We start from the raw sequence: 14,461 nt of genomic DNA, 5'->3' as shown, positions 1-14,461 counted from the left end.
TGAAGTCTTTTCAAGCATAAATCCAAGTGTGACAAAAAAAATTTAAGATTGAAGTTATTAAATCACAATGACTCGATAAGTTAAAAAAAAAGACTCTTAGGAAGTATCAAATTCTTTGAATTGAGACGGATGGAAGATCAGATTTGTTAACCGATAGGTTCACCCTTGATTATACTCCACTAAACTTTTGTTTAGTAAACAATACTCCAAAAGTCTCGTTGCAGATTTTTTTTTTAAATCAGACTCCTTTCGTTCAAATCGAAATTGAGCTTCCTCCATTATCTCAAAAGCTCAAGGGAGAAGAGAATATAGGTGCAATTGACCACAAGCGAGATGGACCCTCGCTGGACCGGCAAGGTTGGACCTTGCCGGCCTATGGCGAGGTCGAGCTCGCCAGGCATGGTTCGAGCCTCTCTAGCAACCTCAAGTGAGGCTCGAGCCCTATGTAGCTCACTGGATCTAGTGAGGCTGTCAAGCGAGCTCAGGCCTCGCTAGATTCGGCTAGCTAGGCGAGGCTCGAGCCATACCCAGCCCAGCTTGTCGCTCTGGCAAGGCCCGAGCTCGCCCGATGACCTTGAACGAGCTCGTGCAAGGCGAGGCGAAGCCTCACCAGCCTATGGCAAGGCTCGAGGTCGCCTATGGCTAGTCGCCGATTGGCCATGACCGACCAAAGAAGGAAAAAAAAAAAAGAATGAAAGAAAAGGAAAAAAATGAAAACGAAAAATAAAAAATAATTAAAAATTCGAATTTTTGTTAAAAAAAGAAAAATAAAAGGAAAAAGTGTTCGGTGAAAAAAGCGTCCGGTTGAGAAGTAAAAGAAAGAGAACGGAAAAGGTGTTCGTGGACCTTGACTTGGGTCAATCATTGGTTTCGGTCTCCTTGCACCGCCCGCACGCTTTTCTGCCTGATTTTTTTTTTTTCTCTTTCCGCGAGTGGTAATACCGCGTTAAGACGAGGCACGGGGAGCTTAGGTTTTAGATTGTTGGCGTCCTTATCAAAATCACATTCCGTTTCCATTTAAGTGAATTAGATGGTATTAACTTTTTTATTGATTGATGACACGATTGAATAAACTATTAAGAAAAGATTTCTAAAAAATGGTGTTTGTTTGCAAGGATTTTACTATTTTATAAATCAATTTCATGGTAACTAAACATTCCATGTTTCATGAAAGAAAATAAAATCTCGCTAGATCCAAAAGTATAAATGTGTTCCATTCCGCAATTCATAAGTTCCAAAGTCATTTTAGGCATAAATCCGAGTGTGACCAAAACAAAACAATTTAAGGTTGAAGTTATTAAATTACGATGACTTGATGAGTCAAAAAAGACTCTTAAGAAGTATCAAATTTTTTGAATTGAGACCGATGGAAGATTGAATTTGTTCTCCGATAGCTTCACTTTTGATTATATTCGACTAAACTTTAGTTTTTTAGTAAACAGAAGTCCAAAAGTAGCGTTGCGGATTTCTTTTAAAATTGGACTCCTTCCATTTGAATCGAAATTGAGCTTCCTCCGCTAGCTCGAAAGCTCAGGGAAGAAGAGAAAGTTAGTGGGATCCCACTGCCTAAACTCCTACTCTTTTCAAAGGAAAACATAAACTTTTCGTACAGATCCGGGCCTTAACTATCAACACCTTTGTTCCTTTTCCCACATAATATGCAGAGAGAGTCGTGGGCCAGTTTTGCTATAAAATCGGCCGATGAGGATGCTTCCTTGAAGCATCACTCCAGCCCGTCCAAGTCAACAATTATATACGTTTCTTAACCGGCAAATCACTGGACTATGTGGTGTGGAAATTTCGGGGATGATAATCAACTTTTTCCCCCAAATAAAGGGGCGGATTCATTCGAAGTCAAGTCAACAAAAAAAGCAGACATCGAACTTCCAAACAAGTTCGTTTCCCGTCTTAATTAAGGTGAACTCCGGTCGGTCCGGTTTAATGGGCTGGTCGGGTCAAGGCCCGAACTAACTCCGAAACATAAAGCCCGATGGAATTATTGGTCTTGATCTTCATCAAAGACACTCTCCTAGCGATCAATCGAATTAAGAAAAGATTACACTTTTATTTCGGGGGAACCATCCTTCGCATTTAACCACTCATTAGTGTCAATAAATTGCTCATCACAAAGCAATGTAGTTGAACATAAAATCCATGCTTTGTGTTGATTATTATACAGAATACTATCAAGATATAGTAGACAAAATCAATGTGTAAGCATAGTCTTATGTCAACGTAAATGGGAAAAATTGTTCACGAGTGTTGTATTAAAACTTTGAAAATCGAGTCAGCATGCTGTCCAGCATCTCCTCCAACTTTGCATCCGACATCGCCGGCGCCGATGACGGCGATGATTCCACCATTTGCAAACTGATCGCGGCTTGTGGACGCAAAGGTGAGCTAAGGAAGGTCGAGCAGTCGGTGTGTGAGGCAGTACTTGCGAGGATAGAAAATGAACCACGTGATTCTGGTTTTGGAGACTGGCTCAGCTTCAGCTTGGCGTGCATTTATCTAGTCCATTAGACTACCGTGCGCGCATTTTATTTTTGGTCTGTCGTACTCTAACTTTTAGATTTTTATCATGCATTTTTATAGAGCGTGAAAATTGAATCTCACATTTGAAATTAAATATTCCCACCCCAACCGTTGAGAAGATAGGGAATCGAACACCCCACCTCCCGTTCCCATGTAAGAAGGGTGGCCGTGGTTACATGTGGAGCGTACGCTACAAAACTCTTTTAATTAAATAAAAACCTGCGCATAGCTTTTTCGGAAAAAATTCAAAAGCCTGCCAAGGCGTCTCGCTTTCCAACCGACCTTTCCGCTTTTTGATCCAAAGAAAATCCATCCCTTGCTTTCGGTTCGGAAGCTTTCCTTCCATTTTCGCTTAGAAACCTCACTATCCAAAGGTGCGCCGAGAGTTTGCGTTTTTATTTGCTCAAAGGAAGCAGAGGATGGTTGGCGTTTTTGGTATTTTTGTTTTAAATTGTCTTCGTAAAATTGACCGTTTTACTCTTCATAATAATTTCTCCTAATTTAATTTCCGGTTTTTTGTTTTGTGTACAAATATAAATTCATGAGAGCCACCAAACATGGGAAGACAATGATGGAGCTGTGAATTGTGACAGAGGAAAGTATTATTAAAACAGAGAGGCTTTTTAATGCTAATGGTATATATGTAACTTTAATGTTAAATCTGATAGTGGTAGTGAAAATATTGTCCTGTGCGACACTGTGTTATGCAACATAATTATTCATAGAGCATGCAAGAATCGATACGTAATAGCAAGTCGCCTTCTTGAACTCTCTCAACTCAAGAGAAGTGGGTCTCATAATTCACAGTTAAGCTTAACTCGTCAGTCATTCAAGTTGAGTTACATTCTTTCAAGTTTGAATAACTTAAGTTATTAAATCGATATGAATTTAAAATCGAAAATAATTGACTCAAAAAGCTTGCAACCATAGTGAAGTGATTGCATTTTTATATACCTAAAAAATATAAATAAATAGATATATTGCGGAACAATACCAAAAGATGCACAAATCAAGGCACAAATAAGAAGGATGAGACCAAAATCAAAACCACAAAAAACACAAGATATATGTGAAAACCCAAGACCGGAAAACACGGGGAGAGAGAGAGAGGAGTTTCACTATATTCGACAATAAGTACAAGAGTACAATCCAAAATGTCAAAGGTAGGAATAACAAAAAAAGAAGAGAATGTGGAGGCTAGGGTTAGATGTTGTATGCAACACATCCCTTTTATAGTCCCTCTTAAGTCCTAAAATAAATGCGCATGGTCCAAAAAACACTTGTCGCCAATTTGAAAGTCAAAACTCAATAAATCTCCATCTTCGTATCTTTAGAAGAGTGTTATGCCAAACGCTACAAAACCTCTTGCCCTCACTACCAAGAGTGACCACATAAGCCCACCGCCCAAATGGCGGAACCAATGACGAACACTCCTAAGCTTATGTGAGCGTATTCGGTGTAGGAAATAAGGGATGAAGCACCACCAACTCCGCCTAGGCAACTCAAATGGTGATAACGCTAATTAATGCTTGGACTTGGCCAAAGGAACTAGTTTGAGCAACATATCCGTTGGATTATCCGCCATAGGTACTTTCTCCATCGTAACCATACCCTTAACAACCTTATCACGCACACTGGATGTCGATATGTTTTGTTTCCTCATGATATATCGCATTCTTCGTCAACTAGATTGCACTTTAGTTACCACAAGAGGCTCCCTGCTGCGGATTTTGCTAGCAATTAAAATAAAAAAGTGTCATGGAGTGAAATCTGTTGTACGAAACATTGAAATGATGATATTTTATAATTTTTCATTGAAAATCCACTCGAAAATGTTGACATTGCGGTCCGAATCATTTATCAAATGGTGATGGCTAAAGAATAATATTATCAAATGCTGCCCAGAAGAAACATAAAAAGCTAAGTGATGATGGAAAGAAATAAAGCATTACAAGCAAAAAAAAATCTACATATTGCTAGCAATTCTAATTGAAATGACATCTGTTACGTGAAACGGTGAACGCATGCTATTTTATAAATTCTCATGGTAATTAACCTGGTGGGGGTCATTCACGGCGAAGCTGGCCGCGAGGATCCAAGGAAAATCTTGTCAAGAAGGCAAAGTGATAATGAAAAGATATAAAGTAATACAAGCAAAGAAAGAGAAGGTGGGTCATCCTGACGTGGAAAAGAAGACCCCGCCAATCCTTGAGCATGCGCCTTAGGTAGTCCAAGTCTTCGTAGATTTCTACGACTTGGGTCATTTATTGGTGCGATTCCTTCTTGAGCAAGCTGGCTTATCATGGACTGTTGGTAGTCCAAGGCTTCCTAGACTTTGACTTGGGTCAATCATTGGTTTCAGTCTTCTTGCACCACGTTAAGACGTAGCACGGGGAGCTTAGGTTTTAGATTGCTGGCGTTCCTATCAAGATCACATCGACCAAGCTCACGCAATTCTTAATCTAGTGATTATATTTCGATGCAACGCAAGATTATAAGTATGCGGGACAATCCATTTCTATTTAATTAAATTAGATGGTATCGAGTTTTTTTATTGATTGACGACACGATTGACTAGACGATTTAAGAAAAAAATATTTCCCAAACAAATGGTGTTTGTTTGCAAGTATTTTTCTATTTCTAAATCAATTTCATAGTAACTAAAGTTGTGAATGATAACCATTCCTCGAAAATTGATTTTGGAATAGAAAGAGATTTTTCTATTTGTATTCCTAGATGAGTTTCTAAGCAAAAATACACGTTTAATAACAGCAAAGAATTTCTCCCTGTCAGGCGGCGGCTGGCGGCTGACGGCGGCTGGCGATCGGTGACCGACAATGGCCGACAGCGAGACTGGCGGCGGCAGTGGCCGGCGGGTGGGCGGCCAGCTAGTAGCGAGGACAAATGATGAGAAGAGTTTTTATTTCTCATTTATGTTCTAGAAATAGAGAAGTAGAAATTTTTTTCTTCTCATTTCTGTTCCAAACCTATTTCTAGACCAAAAATTTGCTCCAAAAATAGAAAAATAAAATTGTTTAACTGAACGGATTTCTATTCTAAAAACAAGTATGGAACAGAAAAATAGTCCAGGAATAGAAATAAAATGGTTATCATGCGCGCTTTAAACATTCCATGTTTCACGATAGAAAACAAAAAATCTAGCTAGATTTGGAGGTGCAAAAATGTTCCATTCCGGAATTCATAAGTTTTGAAGTCTTTTCAAGCATAAATCCAAGTGTGACAAAAAAAATTTAAGATTGAAGTTATTAAATCACAATGACTCGATAAGTTAAAAAAAAAAAGACTCTTAGGAAGTATCAAATTCTTTGAATTGAGACGGATGGAAGATCAGATTTGTTAACCGATAGCTTCACCCTTGATTATACTCCACTAAACTTTTGTTTAGTAAACAATACTACAAAAGTCTCGTTGCGGATTTTTTTTTAAATCAGACTCCTTTCGTTCAAATCGAAATTGAGCTTCCTCCATTAGCTCAAAAGCTCAAGGAAGAAGAGAATATAGGTGTAACCGGCCACAAGCGAGATGGACCCTCGCTGGACCGGCAAGGTTGGACCTTGCCGGACTATGGCGAGGTCGAGCTCGCCAGGCATGGCTCGAGCCTCTCTAGCAACCTCGAGTGAGGCTCGAGCCCTATGTAGCTCACTGGATCTAGTGAGGTTGTCAAGCGAGCTCAGGCCTCGCTAGATTCGGCTAGCTAGGCGAGGCTCGAGCCATGCCCGGCCCAGCCTTGTCGCTGCAGCAAGGCCCGAGCTCGCCCGATGACCTTGAGCGAGCTCGTGTGGCGAGGCGGAGCCTCACCAGCCTATGGCAAGGCTCGAGGTCGCCTATGGCTAGTCGCCGATTGGCCACGACCGACCAAAGAAGGAAAAAAAAAAAGAAAGAAAGAAAAGGAAAAAAATGATAATAAAAATTAAAAATAATTAAAAATTCGAATTTTTGTTAAAAAAATAAAAATAAAAATAAAAGGAAAAAGTGTTCGGTGAAAAAAGCGCCCGGTTGAGAAGTAAAAGAAAGAGAATGGAAAAGGTGTTTCTTGAGCAAGCTGGGTCCATCATGGACTGTTCGTAGCCCAAGTGTTCGTGGACCTTGACTTGGGTCAATCATTGGTTTCGGTCTCCTTGCACCGCCCACACGCTTTTCTGCCTGAATTTTTTTTTTCTCTTTCCGAGAGTGGTAATATCGCGTTAAGACGAGGCACGGCGAGCTTAGGTTTTAGATTGTTGGCGTCCTTATCAAAATCACATTCCTTTTCCATTTAAGTGAATTAGATGGTATTAACTTTTTTATTGATTGATGACACGATTGAATAAATTATTAAAAAAAGATTTCTAAAAATGGTGTTTGTTTGCAAGGATTTTACTATTTTATAAATCAATTTCATGATAACTAAACATTCCATCTTTCATGAAAGAAAATAAAATCTCGCTAGATCCGAAAGTATAAATGTGTTCCATTCCACAATTCATAAGTTCCAAAGTCTTTTTAGGCATAAATCCGAGTGTGACCAAAACAAAACAATTTAAGATTGAAGTTATTAAATTACGATGACTTGATGAGTCAAAAAAGACTCTTAAGAAGTATCAAATTTTTTGAATTGAGACCGATGGAAGATTTAATTTGTTCTCCGATAGCTTCACTTTTGATTACATTCGACTAAACTTTAGTTTTTTAGTAAACAGAAGTCCAAAAGTAGCGTTGCGGATTTCTTTTAAAATTGGACTCCTTCCATTTGAATCGAAATTGAGCTTCCTCCGCTAGCTCGAAAGCTTAGGGAAGAAGAGAAAGTTGGTGGGATCCCACTGCCTAAACTCCTACTCTTTTCAAAGGAAAACATAAACTTTTCGTATAGATCCGGGCCTTAACTATCAACACCTTTGTTCCTTTTCCCACATAATATGCAGAGAGAGTCGTCGGCCAGTTTTGCTGTAAAATCGGTCGGTAAGGATGCTTCCTTGAAGCATCACTCCAGCCCGTCCAAGTCAACAATTATATACGTTTCTCAACGCGGCAAATCACTGGACTATGTGGTGCGGAAATTTCGGGGATGATAATCAACTTTTTACCCCAAATAAAGGGGCGGATTCATTCGAAGTCAAGTCAACAAAAAAAGCAGACATCGAACTTCCAAACAAGTTCGTTTCCCGTCTTAATTAAGGTGAACTCCGGTCGGTCCGGTTTAATGGGCTGGTCGGGTCAAGGCCCGAACTAACTCCGAAACATAAAGCCCGATGGAATTATTGGGCTTGATCTTCATCAAAGACACTGTCCTAGCTATCAATCGAATTAAGAAAAGATTACACTTTTATTTCGGGGGAACCATCCTTCGCATTTAACCACTCATTAGTGTCAATAAATTGCTCATCACAAAGCGCTGTAGTTGAACATAAAATCCATGCTTTGTGTTGATTATTATACAGAATACTATCAAGATATAGTAGACAAAATCAATGTGTAAGCATAGTCTTATGTCAACGTAAATGGGAAAAATTGTTCACGAGTGTTGTATTAAAACTTTGAAAATCGAGTCAGCATGCGGTCCAGCATCTCCTCCAACTTTGCATCCGACATCGCCGGCGCCGATGACGGCGATGATTCCACCATTTGCAAACTGATCGCGGCTTGTGGACGCAAAGGTGAGCTAAGGAAGGTCGAGCAGTCGGTGTGTGAGGCAAGATTTGCGAGGATAGAAAATGAACCACGTGATTCTGGTTTTGGAGACTAGCTTCAGCTTCAGCTTGGCGTGCATTTATCTAGTCCATTAGACTACTGTGCGCGCATTTTATTTTTGGTCTGTCGTACTCTAACTTTTAGATTTTTATCATGCATTTTTATAGAGCGTGAAAATTGAACCTCAAATTTGAAATTAAATATTCCCACCCCAACTCTTGAGAAGGTAGGGAATCGAACACCCCACCTCCCCTTCCCATGTAAGAAGGGTGGCCGTGGTTACATGTGGAGCATACGCTACAAAACTCTTTTAATTAAATAAAAACCTGCACATAGCTTTTTCGGAAAAAATTCAAAAGCCTACCAAGGCGTCTCGCTTTCCAACCGACCTTTCCGCTTTTTGATCCAAAGAAAATCCATCCCTTGCTTTCGGTTCGGAAGCTTTCCTTCCATTTTCGCTTAGAAACCTCACTATCCAAAGGTGCGCCGAGAGTTTGCGTTTTTATTTGCTCAAAGGAAGCAGAGGAGGGTTGGCGTTTTTGGTATTTTTGTTTTAAATTGTCTTCGTAAAATTGACCATTTACTCTTCATAATAATTTCTCCTAATTTAATTTCCGGTTTTTTGCTTTGTGTACAAATATAAATTCATGAGAGCCACCAAACATGGGAAGACAATGATGGAGCTGTGAATTGTGACAGAGGAAAGTATTATTAAAACAGAGAGGCTTTTTAATGCTAATGGTATATATGTAACTTTAATGTTCAATCTGACATTGGTAGTGAAAATATTGTCTTGTGCGACACTGTGTTATGCAACATAATTATTCATAGAGCATGCAAGAGTCGATACGTAATAGCAAGTCGCCTTCTTGAACTCTCTCAACTCAAGAGAAGTGGGTCTCATAATTCACACTAACTCGTCAGTTATTCAAGTTCAATTACATTCTTTCAAGTTTGAATAACTTAAGTTATTAAATCGATTTGAATTTAAAATCGAAAATAATTGACTCAAAAAGCTTGCAACCATAGTGAAGTGATTGCATTTTTATATACCTAAAAAATATAAATAAATAGATATATTGCGGAACAATACCAAAAGATGCACAAATCAAGGCACAAATAAGAAGGATGAAAGCAAAATCAAAACCACACAAAACACAATATATATGTGAAAACCCAAGATCGGAAAACACGGGGAGAGAGAGAGAGAGAGGAGTTTCACTATATTCGACAATAAGTACAAGAGTACAATCCAAAATGTCAAAAATAGGAATAACAAAAAAAGAAGAGAGTGGAGGCTAGGGTTAGATGTTGTATGCAACACATCCCTTTTATAGTCCCTCTTAAGTCCTAAAATAAATGCGCATGGTCCAAAAAACACTTGTCGCCAATTTGAAAGTCAAAACTCAACAAATCTCCATCTTCATATCTTTAGAAGAGTGTTATGCCAAACGCTACAAAACCTCTTGCCCTCACTACCAAGAGTGACCACATAAGCCCACCGCCCAAATGGCGGAACCAATGACGAACACTCCTAAGCTTATGTGAGCGTATTCGGTGTAGGAAATAAGGGATGAAACACTACCAACTCCGCCTAGGCAACTCAAATGGTGATAACGCTTATCAATGCTTGGACTTGGCCAAAGGAACTAGTTTGAGCAACATATCCGTTGGATTATCCGCCATAGGTACTTTCTCTATCGTAACCATACCCTTAACAACCTTATCACGCACACTGGATGTCGATATGTTTTGTTTCCTCATGATATATCGCATTTTCCGTCAACTAGATTGCACTTTAGTTACCACAAGAGGCTCCCTGCGCTGGATTTTGCTAGCAATTAAAATAAAAAAGTGCCATGGAGTGAAGTCTGTTGTACGAAACATTGAAAAGATGATATTTTATAATTTTTCATTGAAAATCCACTCGAAAATATTGACATTGCGGTCCGAATCATTTATCAAATGGTGATGGCTAAAGAATAATATTATCAAATGCTGCTCAGAAGAAACATAAAAAGCTAAGTGATGATGGAAAGAAATAAAGCATTACAAGCAAAGAAAAATCTACATATTGCTAGCAATTCTAATTGAAATGACATGTTACGTGAAAACGGTGAACGCATGTTATTTTATAAATTCTCATGGTAATTAACTTGCTGGGGGCCTCAGCCGGTCATTTACGGCGAAACTGGCCGCGAGGATCCAAGGAAAATCTTGTCAAGAAGGCAAAGTGATAATGAAAAGATATAAAGTAATACAAGCAAAGAAAGAGAAGGTGGGTCATCCTGACGTGGAAAAGAAGACCCCGCCAATCCTTGAGCATGCGCCTTAGGTAGTCCAAGTCTTCGTAGAATTCTACGACTTGGGTCAATTATTGGTGCGATTCCTTCTTGAGCAAGCTGGCTTATCATGGACTGTTGGTAGTCCAAGGCTTCCTAGACTTTGACTTGGGTCAACCATTGGTTTCAGTCTTCTTGCACCACGTTAAGACGTAGCACGGGGAGCTTAGGTTTTAGATTGCTGGCGTTCCTATCAAGATCACATCGACCAAGCTCACGCAATTCTTAATCTAATGATTATATTTCGATGCAACGCAAGATTATAAGTATGCGGGACAATCCATTTCTATTTAATTAAATTAGATGGTATCGAGTTTTTTTATTGATTGACGACACGATTGGCTAGACGATTTAAGAAAAAAATATTTCCCGAACAAATGGTGTTTGTTTGCAAGTATTTTTCTATTTCTAAATCAATTTCATAGTAACTAAAGTTGTGAATGATAACCATTCTGGTCAGAAATTGATTTTTGGAATAGAAAGAGATTTTTCTATTTCTATTCCTAGATGAGTTTCTAAGCAAAAATACGCGTTTAATAACAACATAGAATTTCTCCCTGTCGGACGGCGGCTGGCGGCTGACGGCGGCTGGCGATCGGTGACCGACAATGGCGGACAGCGAGACTGGCGGCGGCGGTGGCCGGCGGGTGGGCGGCCAGCTAGTAGCGAGGACAAATGATGAGAAGAGTTTTTATTTCTCATTTATGTTCTAGAAATAGAGAAGTAGAAATTTTTTTGTTCTCATTTCTGTTCAAAACCTATTTCTAGACTAAAAATTTGCTCCAAAAATAGAAAAATAAAATTGTTTCACTGAACGGATTTCTATTCTAAAAACAAGTATGGAACAGAAAAATAGTCCAGGAATAGAAATAAAAAGGTTATCATGCGCGCTTTAAGCATTCCATGTTTCACGATATAAAACAAAAAATCTCGCTAGATTTGGAGGTGTAAAAATGTTCCATTCCGGAATTCATAAGTTTTGAAGTCTTTTCAAGCATAAATCCAAGTGTGACAAAAAAAATTTAAGATTGAAGTTATTAAATCACAATGACTCGATAAGTTATAAAAAAAGACTCTTAGGAAGTATCAAATTCTTTGAATTGAGACGGATGAAAGATCAGATTTGTTAACCGATAGCTTCACCCTTGATTATACTCCACTAAACTTTTGTTTAGTAAACAATACTCCAAAAGTCTCGTTGCAGATTTTTTTTTAAATCGGACTCTTTTCGTGCAAATCGAAATTGAGCTTCCTCCATTAGCTCAAAAGCTCAAGGAAGAAGAGAATATAGGTGCAACCGGCCACAAGCGAGATGGACCCTCGCTGGACCGGCAAGGTTGGACCTTGCCGGCCTATGGCGAGGTCGAGCTCGCCAGGCATGGCTCGAGCCTCTCTAGCAACCTCAAGTGAGGCTCGAGCCCTATGTAGCTCACCGGATCTAGTGAGGCTGTCAAGCGAGCTCAGGCCTCGCTAGATTCGGCTAGCTAGGCGAGGCTCAAGCCATGCCCAGCCTAGCTTGTCGCTCTGGCAAGGCCCGAGCTCGCCCGATGACCTTGAACGAGCTCGTGCAAGGCGAGGCGAAGCCTCACCAGCCTATGCCAAGGCTCGAGGTCGCCTATGGCTAGTCGCCGATTGGCCACGACCGACCAAAGAAGGAAAAAAAAAAAGAATGAAAGAAAAGGAAAAAAATGAAAATGAAAAATAAAAAATAATTAAAAATTGGAATTTTTGTTAAAAAAATAAAAATAAAAGGAAAAAGTGTTCGGTGAAAAAAGCGTCCGGTTGAGAAGTAAAAGAAAGAGAATGGAAAAGGTGTTTCTTGAGCAAGCTGGGTCCATCATGGACTGTTCGTAGCCCAAGTGTTCGTGGACCTTGACTTGGGTCAATCATTGGTTTCGGTCTCCTTGCACCGCCCACACGCTTTTCTGCCTGATTTTTTTTTTTTTTTTCTCTTTCCGAGAGTGGTAATACCGCGTTGAGACGAGGCACGGGGAGCTTAGGTTTTAGATTGTTGGCGTCCTTATCAAAATCACATTCCGTTTCCATTTAAGTGTATTAGATGGTATTAACTTTTTTATTGATTGATGACACGATTGAATAAACTATTAAAAAAAGATTTCTAAAAAATGGTGTTTGTTTGCAAGGATTTTACTATTTTATAAATCAATTTCATGGTAACTAAACATTCCATGTTTCATGAAATGTTTTATAAAATCTCGCTAGATCCGAAAGTATAAATGTGTTCCATTCCGCAATTCATAAGTTCCAAAGTCTTTTTAGGCATAAATCCGAGTGTGACCAAAACAAAACAATTTAAGATTGAAGTTATTAAATTACGATGACTTGATGAGTCAAAAAAGACTCTTAAGAAGTATCAAATTTTTTGAATTGAGACCGATGGAAGATTGAATTTGTTCTCCGATAGCTTCACTTTTGATTACATTCGACTAAACTTTAGTTTTTTAGTAAACAGAAGTCCAAAAGTAGCGTTACGGATTTCTTTTGAAATTGGACTCCTTCCATTTGAATCGAAATTGAGCTTCCTCCGCTAGCTCGAAAGCTCAGGGAAGAAGAGAAAGTTGGTGGGATCCCACTGCCTAAACTCCTACTCTTTTCAAAGGAAAACATAAACTTTTCGTACAGATCCGGGCCTTAACTATCAACACCTTTGCTCCTTTTCCCACATAATATGCAGAGAGAGTCGTCAATCGGTCGGTAAGGATGCTTCCTTGAAGCATCACTCCAGCCCGTCCAAGTCAACAATTATATACGTTTCTCAACGCGGCAAATCACTGGACTATGTGGTGCGGAAATTTCGGGGATGAGAATCGACTTTTTACCCCAAATAAAGGGGCGGATTCATTCGAAGTCAAGTCAACAAAAAAAGCAGACATCGAACTTCCGGACAAGTTCGTTTCCCGTCTTAATTAAGGTTAACTCCGATCGGTCCAGTTTAATGGGCTGGTCGGGTCAAGGCCCGAACTAACTCCGAAACATAAAGCCCGATGGAATTATTGGGCTTGATCTTCATCAAAGACACTCTCCTAGCGATTAATCGAATTCAGAAAAGATTACACTTTTATTTCGGGGAACCATCCTTCGCATTTAACCACTTATTAGTGTCAATAAATTGCTCGTCACAAAGCGCTGTAGTTGAACATAAAATCCATGCTTTGTGTTGATTATTATACAGAATACTATCAAGATATAGTACACAAAATCAATGTGTAAGCATAGTCTTATGTCAACGTAAATGGAAAAAATTGTTCACGAGTGTTGTATTAAAACTTTGAAAATCGAGTCAGCATGCGGTCCAGCATCTCCTCCAACTTTGCATCCGACATCGCCGGCGCTGATGACGGCGATGATTCCACCATTTGCAAACTAATCGCGGCTTGTGGACGCAAAGGTGAGCTAAGGAAGGTCGAGCAGTCGGTGTGTGAGGCAGTACTTGCGAGGATAGAAAATGAACCACGTGATTCTGGTTTTGGAGACTGGCTTCAGCTTCAGCTTGGCGTGCATTTATCTAGTCCATTAGACTAATGTGCACGCATTTTATTTTTGATCTGTCGTACTCTAACTTTTAAATTTTTATCATGCATTTTTATAGAGCGTGAAAATTGAACCTCACATTTGAAATTAAATATTTCCACCCCAACCCTTGAGAAGATAGGAAATCGAACACCCCACCTCCCCTTCCCATGTAAGAAGGGTGGCCGTGGTTACACGTGGAGCATACGCTACAAAACTCTTTTAATTAAATAAAAACCTGCACATAGCTTTTTAGGAAAAAATTCAAAAGCCTTCCAAGGCGTCTCGCTTTCCAACCGACCTTTCCGCTTTTTGATCCAAAGAAAATCCATCCCTTGCTTTCGGTTCGGAAGCTTTCCTTCCAT

Source organism: Syzygium oleosum, unplaced genomic scaffold (assembly GCF_021117445.2).
Source record: "Syzygium oleosum isolate NSW1041296 unplaced genomic scaffold, Sole_v2.1 Sole_v2.60, whole genome shotgun sequence".
NCBI lineage: Eukaryota > Viridiplantae > Streptophyta > Magnoliopsida > Myrtales > Myrtaceae > Syzygium > Syzygium oleosum.
Note: the sequence above shows the minus strand (reverse complement) of the source record.